The following is a 20,575-nucleotide window of genomic DNA, read 5'->3' on the forward strand; positions in this document are numbered from 1 at the left end:
CTGATATATTAAATAGCTCCCCTATTTAATAAAATCTCTGTCAGAAGCTTTACGTCAGGTATTCTAAATAAAGATATAGATTCTTTTTATTATAACATCTGTAGAAAGTAAGTGTTTTTCAGGTTTAGAAGGTATTTTTGTTGTTGTTGTCCTGCAATGATTACTTTAGTTTTCATATATTTTAAGGTAATTTTATTAAGTTTGCAAGCTATCAGAAAAGGGTTTTTTAAAGTGTCATATAAATTCTTTAATAAATTCATTATTTTAATCTGCAAAATCCATGATAAAGAAGTTGTTTAAACCTTAGTTTACAACTTTTTATTTTAGCCTTAGCTTAGCTTATAATATTTTATATGTCAAATTTCTATGTGCCAAAATAGTGCTAATGTTTCATTTTGCTTATATTCATATTGAGATAAATTGGACTAAGCATTCCAAAGATAAAAGGAGTTCCAAAAAACAAGGCATTCTTTAATACCTGGATAATTTCATAATTTTCATTGGCTTGTACTTTTAAAATGACTTGGCTGAAAAGAATTAAAATTTACTTTAAAATTATCTTGGCAACTTATAATGCTTTTTACTAATGCGGTCATGTTGCATAGGTGAAGCTGAATTATGCACTACTTCATTGCTGACACCAATACTGTAAAAGATATTTGTGCATATTATGGATTTATGTTTCTTGGGCAATTTAAACAATTTCCCCTCATCTCCTCTCTCTCCTTTTACTAATATTTCACAGGCATCCTTACAAATCCAAAAACTATACTTCCATGAAATAATCAGACTGTAACCAATAACCATATTAATTTATTTACAGAAGATAGAAAAAACTATATTGTTCAGTAGTGGAATTTTACCATAGTCATTCTGACTGAAAAGAACTTGAACAATCAATTCATAGTACGAAGTGAAAGTTCAAGTTCATTAAGCACACTTAATTCCTTTGGGAAGTATCAATAGTCTTGAAATAATGAAACTGCACTTAATTTTGGTCTTGCAGTCTACAAGCTGAGTCAGGTTTTCCATTGCCACTCCAACCCCACCCAATGCAGATTCAGGAGCAGCTGGAAAGGGATGCGAGAGTGTAGATTTTATGCTCTTTATCTCAGTAAATATTTCAAGTGCTCATTAAAAAAGATAAAACACTACTGTAGATTAAAAATTGGATTGCAGTCAACACAATTTCAGAAAGCTAAAACTAACTCAATTTATGTGATGCTTAAATACATTCCATACTCTTAACTGAATGCCACATTACTCTGTAGATCACATTTTACCTGTCCAACACTTCCTTCTCTGCCGCCATTTCATTATTTCTGTGCCTCTCTAATCACGGAGAACATCTAAGTGGTCATTAGCAGATGAGAACAACTTCATGGCACATCATCCATCCATCTACCCATTCATCCATTCTGTTCAATGTTCAAGCTTCAATTCTAAATGTATTCATGTAATGCCAAACCAACTGCTTATTATTATAAGTAAATTTGAATAAACTCGAGTTTTGGAAATAATTATTGATCTTAAATTAGACCATTAACAATGTAAGTGTCGTGAATTTTTGCTATAGACTATTCAGTGTATGTACATGTGTGATTGTGGGGGTGGGGCAGAGCGGGAAAGCCTCCAGTTTTCAAGACACTAGAAAAGGGCTGCAGAACCATAGATTTACTGTAGATCTACTATTGCTATTCCAAATGGAACTAACATGTTGCTGTGGATTAAATGCAACGTGTTAAGAGGTCCAATCCAAAGCTTCAGAAACTATTTAATATACTCTGGACTGAACCAGATTTTCCAATGAAATGTTGTCTGAATCCAGAGCAACATTTATTCATTATCTTGCATGAGAAAAAGAAAGGATTGGTGTGTTGTTGTTACTCCAAACAGAACACATTCTTATAACAGGAACTAGCCTACCAAATGTCACCAAATTGGTGATGGTGTTTCTAAGATATGCTTTGGTTACACTGGAATATAATTTGATGAAAACTGCACAAAACAGAAACTCTAAGATAGGAAACACTCATGCCAGATTTCAGAGGATTAAGATTTGGAGAATTAGTTTGGGTTTCTTAAAAAAGAAAGGAGTATTCCTATTTTTGGGAAGGAGGGAGAATATTGTGGAACTAGTTTTCTCAGATACCGCATTGGAATATAAGCAAAAAATCAGGATGCATTTATCCAACAAATTTGATGGTAATTGAATTAAATTAACGATTGTTGGTTTACTTCAAAGGACAAGGAAGATTAAAATAGGAAGGCGCTAATTAAATTCAATGATAAATCACTCACAAAACAAATTTATTGAAAACATAACCACAATAAAAGAAATTCTTCTAGTTTGATCATGAAGAGTCCCTGACTTGAAGCTCAAGCTACAACAGTCCAATAATCTAATCACTATTACTTTCCCTTCCCACTAGTTTTGAAGCATTTTTAAAAGAATACTTTCATTTTATATTGTTCTTATGTTCAAGTGCTTCTTAGAGAACTGATTTTTTTTCTTCCATTCATGTCTAATTCTTGGAGGTTGCCTGGACAAGTCCCTGCAGGTTTTTCAAAAGTGGTTTGCCTTTGCCTCCTTCCTAGGGCTGAGAGAAAGTGACTGGCCCAAAGTCAGCCAGCTGGCTTCATGCCCAAGCAGTGACTAGAACTCATGGGTTTTTCAATTTCTACCATGATATCTTAACCACTACATCAAACTGGTTCTCAGAGATCTGATCTCAAATTGGTCCAATCTGATCTTATGTCACTTAGCCCACATGGTTTACCTGACATACATCTGAAACTGCAATTTATCCACGTTATTTGCAAATTCCTAAAATAAATAAATACTTAAAAGCTTAAACTTTTTAAAGTGTAAAGAAATAATTACCTTTGAATATGGCTTTGTATTTTTGCATGGTTCATTATTTTCAATATTACTTCTTGAAGACAGCCATTTCCTCTATACTCTACAGAGGGAAGAGGTTAATTCTTCAACTTAGATCCTCTCCAAAGCTGTGGAAGACCAGGCTGCTTAGAAAAATTGCAGGCATCTATGCTGCCTTCCTCCCCAGCATCACCATGGCAGGGTTGCCCATAAAAGTGGCCGGTGGGAGAAGAAATGTGCTTTTTGGAAACTCTGCAGCCAGCAACAGAGAAAACAGCCACATTAAAGAGGGTGTTTTTCCTTCACAAAGATTGAGTGACCCAGAGGAAAAAGAGTCACAGCAAACATGTGTGCTTTAGATGCTGCCCATTAATAAAGAAACAGCAGTAGAAACCCCAGATAAAAGAGGAATTAAAGACAGATCAGTATCTGTAAGAGTAAAATATTGCTCTATGCAAGTAATAGAAAGTAATAGCAATAGGAGCAGTATATAGTCTAGAGAAAATTGTGTACTAGCAATTGAAACTATAATTGAAAATATATTTGTATGTTTCACTTTTATATTTTAATTTTTTTTCCAAAATAAAATACCACCCCAACCCTTATGAGGAAATATAAAAATCAAACAGTTCAGAGTCCAATGCTTTTGTGGATCTTTTGAGCTGGGTCAATCAAATTTGCTTCAATTTAAAAAAAGAATCTCTGACAACAGCAGTTAGAACTTCAATTCCAGAATTCCCAGTGTTGAGAATTCTGAGGATTGAAGTCTAACTGACCTGCAAGCATTAAGTCTGGGGGAATCTCTGCTACCTTTTCTAAAGGCAGGCATCTTAGTAATAGAATTATGTTTCTGGCTAAGGCTAACTAGGCAAAAGCAAATGCCTTAAGATTCTCATCCTGTTCTAATCAGCATTATCTTCAATTAGAGCAGATAAATCATCCACTCAAATATGTACCTACCACATATTTACATACAATATTTTCTTTCCAACTATCATTCTTTATTCCATGATCAATTCTTTTATAATTTTGTTTCATTAAAAAAAAAACTTTCTTAGATTTTTACATAGTAGTTATCTTCCATTTTTGTTTCTCAGCAGCTCTATTTTGCTTACCTTACACATATTCAGCATTTATTCAGCCTCATTTAATTATGCTTCTTCACTTCATTTTTTTAATCACTGGGGAGAAGTCCTTTGGCAAATTGTGTATTTCCAAGTTTTCCTCTTATATGTGAATCATGTTTTCACTGTATAAACCTACATCAAAGTCTACTGGTAGTGTTAGAGAGAAAATTCATCTGGTTCAGTTCCATGCTGGGAGAAAGGCATTGGAAACAAAATGGAGGCTAAAGGCTAATTGGAAAGAATGATTTATTGATGAAGCAGAACCACCAATCACATGTGATTCTGGGCAGCTGACAAAATCGAGTTGAGAGTGGATGGGTTTTATATCTTCTCTGTTTTTTGTGTTTGAGCTTCCTGTTCCTGTGCAAGAATATGTCCTTTAATATTCTATTGGCTGTTGTCAGATTCCAATGGAGTCATGGCTGGCAAAAGGGGAAATGCAAATCCTTGGTGCTTGTCTGAGCTAATTTCGTCAACCTTTTGTTAGTTGCTTATCTGAGTTTCTATCCGGCCTTTTTAATATTTCCCAAAACATTTCATTCTTCTGGGGAGGGGGACTTAGCATCTCCTGCTGGTTATGCTGGTTCAGCTGCTGGCAGTTACAATGGCAAACCACAGACTCAGAATTATAATTTCCCATCTTGTCATTCATATTCAGAATAAGTTTATAATAAAAAAGTAAATAAATTAATATGAGAAATGGTAATATTAAAAAATGCTGGTTCAAATACTGAACACTGCCCTATGTTTACCTGGTGACAAATTATTGTTACTGCTATGTATGATTTCATATCAACTACCTTGTTTACTAGAGAGGTGGAATACAATTAGATAAAAAATCTTGGGGCTTTGATCAAGGCCAATTTAAAGTCTTATTCAACGAGACTGCTCCCAAGAAAGCGAATATATGAATTATTGATCAAATGAACCAAAAATTCTCATTCGAGGCACAAACAACCAGACTCAATCATCATACTTTGGACACATTATGTGAATGCCTGACTCTTCGGATAAGATTTTAGTGCATGGACTTGGTAGAAAAATAGAAGAGGATGATCAGCAGCAAGGTGGGTGAACTCAGATACAATGGCAATGGTGTACTCTTGGAAGACTTGAAGAACCAGGTTAGGGCCAGATTCTCATGGAAAAAAAGTCTATGTGGTTGCTAAGAGTCAAAAACTACACATAATTGATTGAACTTTCAATCAATCAATCTAAAGACCGAAGGCAGAATAGAATATTTCCTTCTCTATCTTTATTGTATTGACTGGAATAGATGAGCTGTTATTTATTTAGCTTATTTTCATCAAGATGTAAAAAAAAAAAGAACTAAAATAGTTGGTCCCTCATTGGTAGATATTTGTATTAAATCCTAATAGACAATTGCATAATCACTGATGTGGAAGGTGCCATATTCAAATGGATTCACATAGACTAGACTCCTGTATATTGGGTCAAGTCACAGGGATATGATCTCAGCAAATCTTTTTCTTATTGTTTTATGTTTATTTCTGTTGTAAATATCAAGCATGTAGACAGAATATGTAAAGAGATGAGAACTATAATTTAATTATTTAACTTCCTTTCCAGTTGAGTAATTGATGAGGATGGGATATAGCTTGTCGTTTTGAACAATTTTGTTAAATACTTTTGGAATAATTTTGCTTATGCTATTGTTATATATAGTCTTTGTTCTTTATTCCTTTAATTGTCATGTTATGTGTTTATATCTATCTATCTATCTATCTATCTATCTATCTATCTATCTATCTATCTATCTATCTATCTATCTATCTTTCTTTCTTTCTTTCTTTCTATCTATCTATCTATCTATCTATCATCTATCTATCATTTTCAAGCTTTCTGAAGATGCTCCCTTATTCAGTCCACCCCACCCTTACAAGTTTTAAGTACCTATCATGTTTTAAATCAGTATTCTGTCATTCAAAAAAACACTATCATATATAAAATAAAATAAAAATTCTCCAGTCATCCATTTATTCTACATATTCATTTTTTATTAGAACACTCATATGCACAATTCTGAGCTTCAGTGAAATGAGATTATGTAGAAATAGTGTCTAGCTCGTTTCCTGTACAATCATCAAAACAAGTACTATTAATTTTTCCTCATCCCCATTTTTGCCAAACAAAGACAGCAAATGTGAAATGAAAATAGCTAAAATTAACAATTATCCATTTAGAATTCACAGATAGAATCATCTGACAAGAAAAATCTAGGACTCCATTTTAATTTGGATTTTCTCGTTATTTTGGAAAACACAGATATACAGTGAAAAATATGAAATAAAGGGATCCTGTTCTTTACAAATCCATGCACGTACAACAGCCAATGATGAATACTACAAGACACACTTAAAGGAAAAGAGCATAGATGTATCTACAATTATCTGTCACATTTTCAAAAATCAGTACACTATTATAGTTGAGCACACACAAGGAATTCTTACATTTATATAATATTAAATATATGTCTGAAAGCCTACAGAAGCCATACGATTCCCAATGTTTACCCAAAAGAATAAATTGCAAAACTTTTCTCTTAGTTATTTACCAAAGATGTTTTCTGTTCGTGGTTTAAATGCTATGTAGCTGTTTATGCATTTGAAGCATACAACTGTGATGAGACTGAGAAAAGACCAGTATTCTCAATTAAAATTCAGTAATTATGTCTCACAATGTGCTATGTTAGTAGTTCAGGCAAGCTTCCTCATGTTGAAATATTTTTTTACCTAACCTGAGTTTTTAGAGAGCCGCTAGTAACTGCAGAGTTCAGAGACATCAATGCAGACAGCAATATGTTTTGGCATCCATCTTAATCTTGTTATTTGGTATCAATTATTGATTTCAGTATGAACTAATAAATACTTATTTGATAACACAGGAACTCAGGTTGGTGTGCTTATTTAGGCTACTGTAAAAGAAACGAAAGCAAGGAAAGATGATCAACTAGCAGTGAATTAGATTCTTCAGCCACAGACCCAACAAAATCACAGCTGACACTATGGCATTATTACATTTTTTTAATTTTGCAAATGCTGTTTACTGGCATGAAATCTTGAAGGTATACATCAGAGCGAAGCATTTGTGAAGGTCAGAATCAATCCAAGTTGGTGAAAAATGGCTAATTAGGAATGATAAGCAAGAATATTGGATGAGAACTGAGACTGAATTAAGATATAGCAAATTCAGAAAAAGAACATCATTTTTATCCGCAGCTAGAAAGTACAATGTCATAGTTAACTGGGGAAGAGTAAACCTTTCAACTGTTTGCAAAATCACTTTACAATCTTGCTTTTCTTTTCTTTTTACTATATAGCTGTTATCTTTTCTCCAAGAAATATAAAGAGGCTCAATTGTTTTACATATATTTTGTGGTCACCCTTTATTTTAATTTTTAGCCCAACCTTTAAAATAAGAGTTTTTCTAAAATAGCTTAGAAATATTTTATATCTACTATTTAAATATCGAGAATAAGCTTGGTGTAGTGGTTACAGCAGGGGTGTCAAACTTGCAGCATCACGTGACATGTCCCTCCCCCCAGGTATGACCCCTCCTTCACTAAACTGGGTGTGGGCATTCCTTGCAGGCTGCGAGTTTGATTGCCCTGGGTTAAGACATCAGGCTAGAAATTGGGAGACCATGAGTTCTAATTCCACCTTAGTCACAAATCCAGCAGGGTGACCTTGGGCCAGTCATTTTCTTTCAGCCTTAGAAGCAGTGATAAACCACCTCTGAAAAACTTTGCTAAAACTATAGGGACTTCTCCAGGCAGTCTCCAGAACTGGAAACAACTGAATGGAAGAAAAATAAAATGTATAGGCAATGGCCAAGAATCTACATTGACCTGAAGGCACAATGAGAAACAAACATTATAGTAAACTCTTGATTTAATGGACTGACTGCTAAATTAGTTACTCTTGACATTTTTTTATCATTAAAAAATAGCATTTATACAATTTGCATAAATATAACATAATTTAATCTAAGTTTACATGTATCATTCACACTACTCCAGATGCAATGTATTTGTCCATTATTTGGGGACAACTCTAGGCAAGACATTTGTCCATTGCATCTGAAATTCTCTAAATAAAGATCTAGTTTACTGAAATTAGGAGTAAAACAGAAGAAATAAATTAGAATGTAAAAATCCCACTTCAGCTTACCCACATCTATCTACTTGCTCCCCTTTGGGAGTAAGTAATATTTTATGAATTGTATCAATACAATAAGTAACAAACCCAGGAAAATTTTAAAAAGCGTATTTCTGTAGCTTCAGTAATGTTAAAAAAAAGTTAGGAACCCCACACCTCCCTGGAATGGCATTCCAGAGTTTGGAGGGAAGCCATACAAAAAGAACTGCTTCTCATTTGCCAATGTCATTTGTAAGCATGTGTTACAACTTTGCTACTAGCTGATAAAAGTGACTTCTTTATAACATGTATCTGAGTAGGTGAATCAACCTTGCCCATGCAATTTCCTTAATATGTGAAGTTACCATGTGAAGGGTGAAAATAGCACTGAGTCATCAACAGGCTTTTTGCTATTTCTTCTGTTGGAGAAAATATACACAACATGCCCATAAACAAACAAATAAATATCCAGCTATAAATGCTGGCTCCTGTTTAGGAATGGCTATGACCAGAAGATTTATACACACAGGTTTAATTCCATATTATACTTGATACAAATACATAGGCACAAAGCCTTTAATTTAATGCTTCCTGAATTATTACAAGTTTATCAGCAGAACATCCAAAACTTACCAAATCAATAAACACATATTTCATTCAGTGCTCATACTTTCTATTCTGTTTTTAAAAAATTCAAAGTATTTTGAAAATGAATGTAAGTAAAATAGTTCATTAATAAAAACAAAAACTGTAGGGATTCTCAAGTATTTCAAATAATGTTACCTAAAAAATAAACCAGAAGTACACATAGGAAAAAAAGGATGGGGGGATTCTATAGCTATTTTATTGTAGTCACAAAAGTCAACCTGTTACACAACTCAATGAGTGAAATAAAACTTATATGTAGAACATATATAGGACAGGTCCTTCAGGAGATAGTTTTGATTTGCCTACAAGTTTTTTTTTAAATGCCAATAATACTACATGCCACCTGGTATTTTTTAAATGAGGAGAAAACGATTGGCCTAATAAAGGAAGAAGCTATAGTATGAAATGTCATGAAATGTCACCTTGATAAGTAACAACTATCAGTGGAAAATAGTATTGTGAAAATACAATACATTCATATGATCTCCATCTAAGCAAAGCCAATTTTGGAGCAAATTTATGGCTGAAAACAACTATTTAATAAAATGGAAAAAAGCAAAGTAGAAACCACAATTCTTCTTCCACAGAAAACAATGTAAGCAGACCAAGAGATGTCCATAAATCATTCATTTTAAATCAATGGACCAAGTTCACTGTCTTCTTATATTGAAGCTCATCGTGGTGAAGCTTCCACAAATTCTATTAATTGATATGCAATTTGCTCAACAGGTTTATACTTTTGTTCCAACTAATATAGCTAAGCTGCATCAATCAGACAACAGCAGCAACCTGTGGGAACAGGGAAGTTAGGAGGGGAAAGTAAAGGAACTATTGGCCTTCTTGCTGCTGTTTGAATTACTACATTGAAACGTAATACATAAGACAGGAGTACCATACAACAGAAAATAGACTTGTTAGATGGAAGCACTAACTGCTTCTAAAGGACTGCTTAATTTTGTAGCTTTGGAGTACCAGTCTCGGTATGCTTGCTTGGAATAACTTGTTGATAAACTTATATTCTAATATGATTTTAGGCTGTGTTTTATCTGTTAAGTGTTATGGCTTGTTTTAAATATGCTTTGAGTGTTTTAAACAACATTCCAACAGTTGGCTGGCCACAGGAGGGGCGAGGTAACCAAGCAACTGGCCAGCTCCTATATTGGACAGCATGACCAGTCACTTGTGGGAAAACTGAAAACTTTCTTTTAATTAGGTGAAAGCTGCAGGAACTTTAGAGCCAGCTTTTACCAGTTATACCAATATGATCTACCCAATAAAACTGTTATTTGAGGAACCTGCTTGCCTCAGGGTTGATATTTCTATGGGTGGATTACTTGGAACACTGACATCACAAGAAATATAAACTTGGTAAGTTATCACCTTTTAAAATGAAACAAATCATCTCTTCTCATATTCCATCTCTTATCTATAAGAAATCCTTAAAGCCTTGCTGTTAAGCCCTAATCAACAAGTCAATTAAGGATTATCAGAGATAGCATCTATATTAACCTTGATCAAATAAAGCAACTCTATATTCTTTATTTAAAAAAAAGATATTGTCACTTCAAGTAATGTCCTAAAATGTCCCCCCTTTTTATTTTTTTTGTTCCACCTCAAAAATTCTTCAGAGCTTTAACAAATCATTGTTGTAGTACTCCATAATGACAAAGTGAAAACAGAATTTTAGAAATATCTGTAAATTTATTTTAAAAAGAAAAAAACCCTGAAATATCACTTTTGGCATAATTATTCAGATCCTTCACACAGTATTTTGGGCACAAATGGTCTTGTATTTATCACATAGTCTCAAAATGGCATATTTTGCATGATTTTTAAAATCCACATTGATTTTGATTTCGTTATACCACCAGTATCCATGCCAGTTAAATCTCAGGTCACATCCTTCTGTCCCTCAAACCTGTTTCTCAACAGCACTCTTTCATCTAAATCAACCAGTAACCTGAAAAATATATCTTCAAATCAGGTAAACCCAATCCTACTCTTTCCTTTGCATCTTGCAGTACCTTTTATTTAACTTGTAGCTTTTTTTCCTGCCACGCAAATTTAAATATAATCTTCTTCCACTGTTTAAATCAGGGGTAGTCAACCTTTTTATACCTACTGCCAACTTTTGTATCTCTGTTAGCAGTAAAATTTTCTCTAACCACCCACCGGTTCCACAATAATGGTGATTTATAAAGTAGGGGACAAAACCCCTACCACCCACCATGAAAGCTGGAACACCCACTAGTAGGCAGTAGGGACCAGGTTGACTAACACTGGTTTAAATGATGCATCAGGTGTCAAAACAGGTACTGTTTGAAACAAAACCACCATTCCAGGTAGGACATTCATTTTATCACATAACTTATCTCATATTAATATATTTTAAATTAACTTTACATTTTAATGTAATTATTTTGAAATAACATTCATGTTTGTCATATCAATAACCAAACAATTTAGTTTCTCAATCTTAAAACTCATGTTATTCATCAATTCTGTCTGAAGTTCAATTTTTGTGTTAACTTCTTTTTATTAACCTTAATTAATATTAATATTAGAACTGTCTACAGCACCAACTTCATTAATATTTCAATTCTCTTTAAAGGATACTCCAGACCCAACCCCAAATCATCCTTAAAACACCTTAACTTATAAGGTTTTTTCCCTCCCTTAACCCTCTCATGTTATCTTGTTTCTCTATTCAATACAAGAGAGGGATAATGTAATTGTCTTGTCCCTTTTTGTATTTCATAGGGTTTTGTTAAATCTTCATTAACAATTATTTGTGCTTTGTTAAGTATAGATCAAACTTATCCATTTTATGAAGTTCTTTACAACATTCTTATCTTTTAGAATATTCTTATCTTTTTTAAGCAAGGAAGTTGAGTTGTCAATAGCCCTTTCTGCATCTAAGAATACCAATTCAGCTTTTTTGTTTTTTAATTTAAAAATTATTTTATCAGTTAAGCATTATTTTATCATTTATGTAATAATTATTTTATTAAATAATTCAGTATTACACTTGCCTGAACTCTTTGCACAAAAACACATTTTGAAACAAGCCTAACCTTAAAGAAATTGTTATTTTCATCTAATGCAATAGTGGATTTGAAAATGGCAGATGTTTTATGCTCTGTTTTGTTTTAATGTGCTTTTAATAACTATTCTAAACTTTTGATTTGAGGCTTTGAGTGCCATCTTTTGGCAAAAAAAAGATCTAAACTCAGAAATATCTAACAGGTTTATATGAGCTTTTAAGAGATGTTTTGGTTGATGAGGCATCCCCTGAAGCTGCCTCATGAAGCAGGATGGATTTCTCATGTTTAAACCATTTAAACGTTAAAACAAAATTAAAATCATTTTGCAATGGTGTAATAAAGAATGCCTGCTTTTGCATTCTATTTGTTGTTGCAGGAGTGCAGTTTGAGGTTACAAACAGTAGCAAACTGACCAAAGTGATGGATTCAACTTACTCATTTCCCTGGCTGAGCTCAATAAAGGGAGAAAAGATTAGAGACCACTGTTTCTTCATTCATGAAGAAAACCATTCCTTTTCACCATGCACAGACAATGTACACAGAGGGAGTGCGTTTGCCTACACAATGTTCTCTGCTTTGCCCTGCATAGCAAAAATTGTCATATGTAACAAAAGCTCCCCATTCCCCGTGTACAGAAACCATAGTATGGATCGCCAGTTTGCTATTTCATCTGCAAATACTTTGTTGGTCATCTTAGCTGTCCACATTTTTCAACCATGGGAAAGACAGAATAGTTAAGATAGAGACCCTTTTTGAAGTGAAGGCTCTGACAGTCTTTCCCAAGCAAAGTCATGCAAACTGACTGAAAGAGAGAAATTTGGAATGGAGTGGTCTTGTTGGAAGCTTTAATAGACAGATTAGACCCATTGGCCAGATATTTCCTACCTGCCTTAGAGGCTGGTTTTAACATCTATCAATAGTAAAATTCCCAAGTTTGCGATATATAAGATTAAAATAAAGACCAATATATGGCAATGATGTATGCATATTGCAACCAGTGGTGGAATTCGACTGATGTACCGTATATACTCGAGTATAAGTCGACCCGAATATAAGCCGAGGCACCTAATTTTACACAAAACAACTGGGAAAACTTATTGACTCGAGTATAAGCCGAGGGTGGGAAATGCAGCAGCTACTGGTAAATTTCAAAAATAAAAATAATTAATTTGGGAAACGATCTCACTATCATGAAAGGTTTAATTGATTCACTAACCCAAAAGAAGAAGAAGATGATGACAGCGGGAGGCAGGAGTCACTCTCTTCCCCTCCCTCAGAGGCCCCCTGAGTCAGGAGTCACTACCGCCGGCACGGCCCCAGTCCCGCCGCCTTGGGAAGGGAAAGGCAAAGCGCTTTTTGCCTTTCCCTTCCCGGCTGGGGCTGTTGGGAGTCGCTGCCGCCGGAGGCCGCGACTCCACACCATTTTTTTTTTCAGAGGGGAATCTGACTCGAGTATAAGCCGAGGGGGATTTTTTCAGCACAAAAAATGGGCTGAAAAACTAGGCTTATACTCGAGTATATACAGTAACAACTGGTTTGGTGAACGCACACTCGAATATATATATTATTTTAGTATGAAACATACACATATTTCTAATGTGATTTTTTAAAAGTATAATTTTATAATAGTATGGATAGTATTTGTTAGTTCTGGTTTCAATTCAGTTTCCTTAATTATCTTGCTTTTTAATTTGGACTAGGCACAGACAAGAGGTATGTGCAGATAAAAACTGCCTTTATTTCCATGGTTAGAAAATATAAATCAAGGGCACAGATGTTTTTGATTGTGCTACAGTCTATCTGCAAATAGCCTAATACATCTCCTGGGCCATCTTGATACAGATTTCAATTAATCCATTACCAACAATATTCATGGTTCAAATGTATCTCCTTCACTTTTTGTTTTGTCACTGTGCAGTGGCAAAATCCTGATGCAGCCTGTGGAAAATGACACAAATTGCTAACAGCAAAATGTTAATTATAGACAGACCTTAAAAATGAACCTCTACCACAAAGCAAGAAAGCTTTCCCATGTTATCAAACAGCATTGCCAATTTATGCCATGAGTGAAAATGCCATTTAAAATCTACATAGTAGATAACATTTAAGCAGGTATGCTGCATCACTGTGCCTGCAGAACAGTCATAACTTCTAAACCTCCAGTCCATGGGCTGCGGCATGCTAACACCTGGGCCGCATGAACAAGCGAAGCCCCATTCTCAGGATGCAGGCATCACACAAAACCACATCCCCTCTGGCTCAAAGAACAACCTTTCTCCACAGAACCGGTACCTGGTGCCCAAAAGATTGGGGGTTGCTGTTCTAAATTACAATGTGCTAGTAAACAACACCTTTTTAAAGCTGGAATCCATAATCCTACTTATTGACTTCACAGCAGGCATAGCAATAAATCTTGACATTCAACTCTATATTCACAAACTTGCTTTACGAGCACTGACATGAAATGGACAGATATGCTGTTTTATTGACTATAGGAAACAATTCATATATGTGCAGAAGATCAGCTTTACTGCAAAACACGGAACCTCTTACCACTTTGAGTAAAAAGCTGCTATTTTTTGGGCTTCACATAACAGATCTATCTATTTGGAAATCATTGTTCCCATTGATCATCACTTATCAAATATGGTATTGAAGCACTATAAGCAATCTCTTTTAATAGTATCTTTATGCTTCCCCCAACATTTATGACTGCATTGCTCTAATAAAGGAATAATACAAGGAAAAATTCTAAAGAAATTGATACAATTCATTGCCATAACTAAAATAATAATTATCCTCATAAACAAAAATAAGTAGAAGAAACACTCACTGTGTATTTAACAGCCTTATGGCCTCCAGATCATCAGGCTAGAAAACAACTGTTAAGAAGACTAAAATTTTCAAAATTCTCAGCCAGAACAGATTGAGGAAATCTGTCTCTTCCTCACAAAATAGGTGGTCTGTCTGCTCCATATTGATTTATTCTCACTATTGAGTCATAAATGAAGGCAAAAATAATCAGTAAAAATGTGGTATTGGAGAAATATTTTCTAAGCAAGATAAGAAAAAATGCCAGCACTAATCCCAAAAAATTATAATGTTTTAAACTTCATTTTAAGTGTATTTTCACATATATTTATCTACAATAAACAGAGCATGATTATTACATATCTTCTGAAATAAAATAGCGACCAAAAAAACCTTAGCAGGTCAAGGATGTTCTATAAGGGAACTGGGCAAGCTTCTTCTGACAAAGGCCTTCTGTTTGGCCTGTAGATGGCATATTCAGCAACCACATTCTGAAAGTTCTTGTAGCAATACAGGATTTTTTAAAAAGGGAAAGTATAGAAAAAATAAATCATATTTAAATGCAAATTGAATGTAAGCCAAATAAATTAACAGGACTTCCCTCCAAATATTTAAAGAGTTTCCCCATTCTGTCACATCACAAATTTCACTTCATTGGTTACTTCTGAAGTTCCTAGGGCTGTATCCACGGTTGGGTGCTAATGGTTTTTGTTTTGTTGTTCCTGCCTATAGGTGACGAAAAGCTATGACAATAACTAACAATCATCCCAGGACTAGCCCACCTCCAGAAGCAGTCTAGCAACCCAAACTCTCATTTTATATAAAAAAAAATTGCTTAAATTTTAGACATTTTCAGATGTTTTTTTTAACTTTATTAGTACAAGAAAGTAAAATTAGTATTAACCTTAGGAGGAGTATTTCCGCAGGTAACTTGAGATAACTGAAATAATTAGAATAGACTGGTAGTAGCCAAAAATGGGAAGGATTTATTTACTGTAATCACATTCTTTCTCTTCTGTTACTACCTTATGTCCAGTTTAATTTCATTAACAGTATATGCAAAACACACACCCCTCTGCCAAGTGGCTTATTATTGTTTCAATTAGAGGTTAATGCTGTTTGTCTACAGAATCAATCAACTACAATTACATATCTGTTGCTTTCCATATGTACATAATCCTGACATAGATTGCTACAAGTTTAGCTACTTTGATAAAATGGCATCTTATTTAGACTTCTACTCCTTTTCCAATTATTTACAACCCACACATAAATGAACAGGTGCGCAAATTAAAATTCATGTACTATATTAAATGACACAAAGTGCATAATATTTCATAATATAACAAAGAAATGTATCACTAAGGAGGAACTTTGTTTAATCCTACCTAAAGTGAATTCATTACATAAAGTATAAACTGCTGTTTATAATTTATACATGTGAATCAAGTTATAAACTATTGAAGCAAAACACAGGAAGCAAAAAGGAGTTTCAATCTTGAGTTGATATTTCAGTATCCTTAGCACATGCTAACTGAAAACTAAATATTTATTCTTCAGAATGAAAAAACAGAGAAGTTCTTAAAATCGGAAAGGTTATGTAAATGTTAAAGCTAAAACTCTAGTTCTCCAGAAAGCCTTGTAATATATGTATGCATTGTATACACTACAAAAACTGTGGAATCATACATGAGTTTAAAGATATTGATGTACAACATTTGTATGATGAAAACATGTTGAAATCTCTTTCTTAATGCTAAAAATGGCAAAACTAGATGGATTATACCTTTTACTACAAAATTTATCAAACTTCTAAAGCCACAGTTACTTCAAGCATCAAATGGGGATTTAGCATACATGTAATTGTTACTCTCACATACATTTGTAGTTCAATTTCATAAAAAGTTCTTGACTACAAGGACAACCATAGTTTTGTACTTTGAAACAAGCGGACATAATGATGTTGTATACATTCCTCCAATCCCTTCAGCATATATTCTTGGTGCATGAAATATGCTAGTAATTTATTATATGAAGGAAAATCTCCCCTGCAGAAGAAGGAGAAAGCAATCAATAATATAGCCTTTTATCACTGCAACTATATTATTCCCTTAGAGGTGATATATATCAGACAGACAGCTAAGTGCTTACTCGCCTTTCCAAAATCCTCAAAACACCATCTATGTGTAGAATGGGAGACCATTGTAGGACATTCTTTGCTAAAACATAATTATGTCTGAGCTACCTTTGTGTCTCTATTAATTCACAATGATACAAAGGGAACCCAGGATAAAGTTATTGCATATTAGCCTTTTAAGGCTTTATCTGATACAATCATGTTGTAATCTTGATTGGTTTGGGGTTTTACTGATTCAAAATTTGGGACTAGCTTCTTTCAAAGCATCTTCCCAAGTATTGGTATCCAGCTGACTATGTCTAGGCTCAGAAGCTAAGCAGGAAGGCTTGGGCCTGGTTAATACTTGGAAATCATTGCAAAAGAATAGAGGTTCTTAAAACATGGTTTCTTCCCATTTTATCTAATGACCCAAGCATAGAGGGGCAACAACATCATCTTTATTATTAGTCTACAAAGCAACCAATAATACAAAAGATTTTAGAATTTGTGAAGCTATATCAGTGAACTAATACTGTATCCAGGATAACTACAGACTTTCAAAAATGAACTTTGCACCATAGTTTCTATTTGTTACCTGTGCAACAACCATTCAAATATTTAACAAAACTCCTCTCCCTTTTGAATAAGCTTCTAATTAATAGGTTTATAAACTCCATGAGCATATCTATAATAAACTAAGAATTATTATCAACCAGTTTACTTCTTTAGTGAACCTATTAGTTTGTTACACATGGTTGCTTTATTTATGGCTCTATTTTTAACTGTTTTGCAAAGTAACATGAATGTGTGAGGATTTAGGAGAGAAAGAACAGTGAGATTAACATAAAAATAGAGTCTTTAAAATGGTAATTCTTTGTCCTGTATCTGACTGTTTCAGAGTTTCATGGCAATTGGGTAAGTAGAGCAAAAAAAAAAAAAAAAAAGCAGCAGCAGCAGCTGGGCATACTATTATAAACAACCAGAAGATGCATACAGTAGAATCTGTTTAACAGACCATAAAATTAGGAACTTTTCCTGTCATTTGGTATCCTAAAGGAGTTGATCTAAAAACGTCATTGTCCTTGGATAGCAAACATATTAGTAATATCAGAAGAAACATAACTAAGTCTATTAAAATGAATATACATATTAAGAATGAGAAATAAAATATTTCCTAATATCCCAAATGCAATCGTTCATGTCTGACCATTGTACTTCTATTCCACAATCCAAAATTATGCTTCCACTGCCTTAGTTGAACAGGTTATGGATTTTTAAAGAAAAAACCTCTCTCTCTGCAAAATATTATATCATTCATAACATGCAATTTTTTTCTGCAGAATTTTATTCCAAATCTCACTGTACTTTTGTTTGGAAATTCTAAGCAACTCACCTGTTCATTTTCAGTTTTAAATGCTAAACTAATTAATTAAAAAAACTTTTAATTTTTAAAGTGAAATGCCCCTTTCCTCTTTAAACACTTAAATTCATTCCTTTAAAATGTTCTGATTTTCTTAAACCAGTAAAAAAAGTTATTTGAGGAAGACATTCAGAATTTATGTAAACCTCAAGAACATATCTGAAACCAAAACCCATGATAGCATTCATAATGGAATTCTACCTGTATCTATCCTCTATAGTAAATCCCATTGGCTTACTTACATAGAAGTACCACTGAATTCAACAGGATTCCTTTTCCCGGCTAGACACCTATGGGAATATGCCATGAGTCACTTCTGCCCAAACAGTTAATTCTATTCTAATACTGTAGTCTGAAATATAAAAGCTCTTTACCTTTTTTCTTCTTCTCTGTATCATATCTAGTTTCTTGGGCACAAATTGGATACAAAAATGTCTCAATTATGCTTATAAAATTGGTTCACACACTGCATTAAGCCATGATATGCTAAATTGTAACTGGCTGGACCACACCATCATAAATGATATTGATGGATTCACATAACATAACTTAAAAAAAAGGTCAAAATCAAACATGGTATGTATTGTGACTGAGCCCAATGTGTGGACTCCATCCTTCTGTTCATGAACATGGACTTCTTTAGATTCAGTGCAAAAGTCTAAACCGGAGAAAAAACAATGGAAAGGACTAGAAAAGTCCCAGAAAGCTGGTGTTAAACACTTCATTTAAATTCTCAGGAAGCACCTCTTCCCAAGCAACGCGTAAACCCATTTACACTCCCTTTGACGTTCAGCCACAATAAAATAAAGTAGAATAAATGCACCTCATGGAAAGTGAAGAACTCGGGTGGGTGGGGTGAAAGATCATATTCCACCCAATACAAATTAAAATTCAACTTTACGGGTTACAAAAAATAGGGGAGGGACGAGATAATATCCATGATGAGTCTCCTCTCGGTCTTTAGATCGTTATGGAAAAGAACATTTTAAGAAATTCGTCCAGCAACTTTGTCCATTCGAGTATCTATTCCTCCACCCCCCCCCCCCCCACGGCATTATTTCCCCCTGCATTTACAGTTACAGTATTCGGGGTTGCTACAGAGAGAGACAGAGTTTCAGAAACCGCTTTTTCTTGAGCCCGAGGGCAAAATATTTCGGATCCCCCACGCGCTTCGCAGCTGCCGCCGCCGCCACAGTCTGGTGTCTGCGTGCTCAAGCTGGGGGCACTTCGCTCGCTTTAGTGCCGCTGCCAAACCCAGCCACAGCCAGTGATATTTGGGGAGGGGGAGAGAGAGAGAGAGACAGCATTTCTCGCATTACCAGAGGAGGAAAGGAGGCGAAACAAAGCTCACTCTTTCACCGAGACCTACAAAACGCCAACCTACCGCCTTCTAGGAATTCTTCGAAACCACCAAACACTCCCACTCGCAGTTCTCGCGCCTCCCGGCTCTTCCAGGGACCCCGGAGTCAGGTCCCTGAGATGCACGCGCCAACCAGCTCCCACACACGGCGGCGGCGGCGGCAACAACAGTTCCCTCCCCCGGCACCCGCTGTCAGCTCTCCCATTCATTGCCCCTTTGGATTGCTCCCGCCTCTCTCTCTTTCCTTCCCCCCTCCGCGCCACCCCCAGGCTAAGTGGCCGCTGACCCCAGCTCCGCTCCTTCCTGGCACATGGCTGTGGAGGTTGCCCGCTGAACTGAACCGTGCGCGCCCCCGGCGCTCTTCCCCGGCAGGGGGAAGCGACCCCTCTCGGCTTGGACTCTGGGTTTGTGGCTGGTATCTTTTAACCGGGACCGGGATGACTTCGCTTCGCCCGCGGGACCGCCAAGCAGCAGCTGCCAGCTCCTTTCTCCACACGCCAAGTCTTACCGCGGGAAAGAGAGCAGCTGGGGGGCTCAGTGTAGCCGCTCGGTTAGTACATAATCGCCCTACCCGGAGAAGGAGATGCTGGAGGAGGTGGCGGCGGCAGTAGTGGAGAAGCAAGCCAGGCGTTAAAGACCCGGCAAGAAAGGCAGCAGCATCTGCTGCTCGTGCTTCTGCCGGATGGCTGCAGCAAGTACCCGTCGCCGCTGGTGCCGAGAGGCCAGCATGCTAAGGCAACTCGGGCGCTACCGCTGCGGCGGCTTTGCCTGCCTCTCCGACGCTTTGATGTTGCGAGGGCTGGAAGAGCCGAGAGATGCGCACGGCTCCTCGTGGCCCCTCCCTGCTTTTTGGGAGGGCATGGGCGGCAAAGACAGGCGGGGGCGCTAGCGCCTTTTGCGCAAAAAAAAAAAAAAAAGGGAAAAAAAAGCCTAAGGGAGGGGGATCGACGCCTTATCCTGAAAACTGAAGGGACGGCGGCAGGCGGGAGGCTACCCGTTACGCCTGACGCC

General features: G+C 35.7%; 1 protein-coding gene across 1 annotated transcript in view; it reads right to left on the reverse strand.

The window, feature by feature from the left end:
* Positions 1-20,337, reverse strand: part of ST6GAL2 (ST6 beta-galactoside alpha-2,6-sialyltransferase 2) — a 64,881-nt gene extending 44,544 nt beyond the window's left edge. Inside the window, exon 1 of the mRNA XM_087967194.1 lies at positions 20,136-20,337. The gene's annotated coding sequence lies outside the window, so the exon portion shown is untranslated. The remainder of the gene's footprint in view (positions 1-20,135) is intronic.
* Positions 20,338-20,575: the final 238 nt, after the last annotated feature.

Source organism: Notechis scutatus, chromosome 5, assembly GCF_049901735.1.
Source record: "Notechis scutatus isolate UNSWTSFEM ecotype Mainland chromosome 5, rNotScu1.2, whole genome shotgun sequence".
Classification (NCBI taxonomy): Eukaryota; Metazoa; Chordata; class Lepidosauria; order Squamata; family Elapidae; genus Notechis; species Notechis scutatus.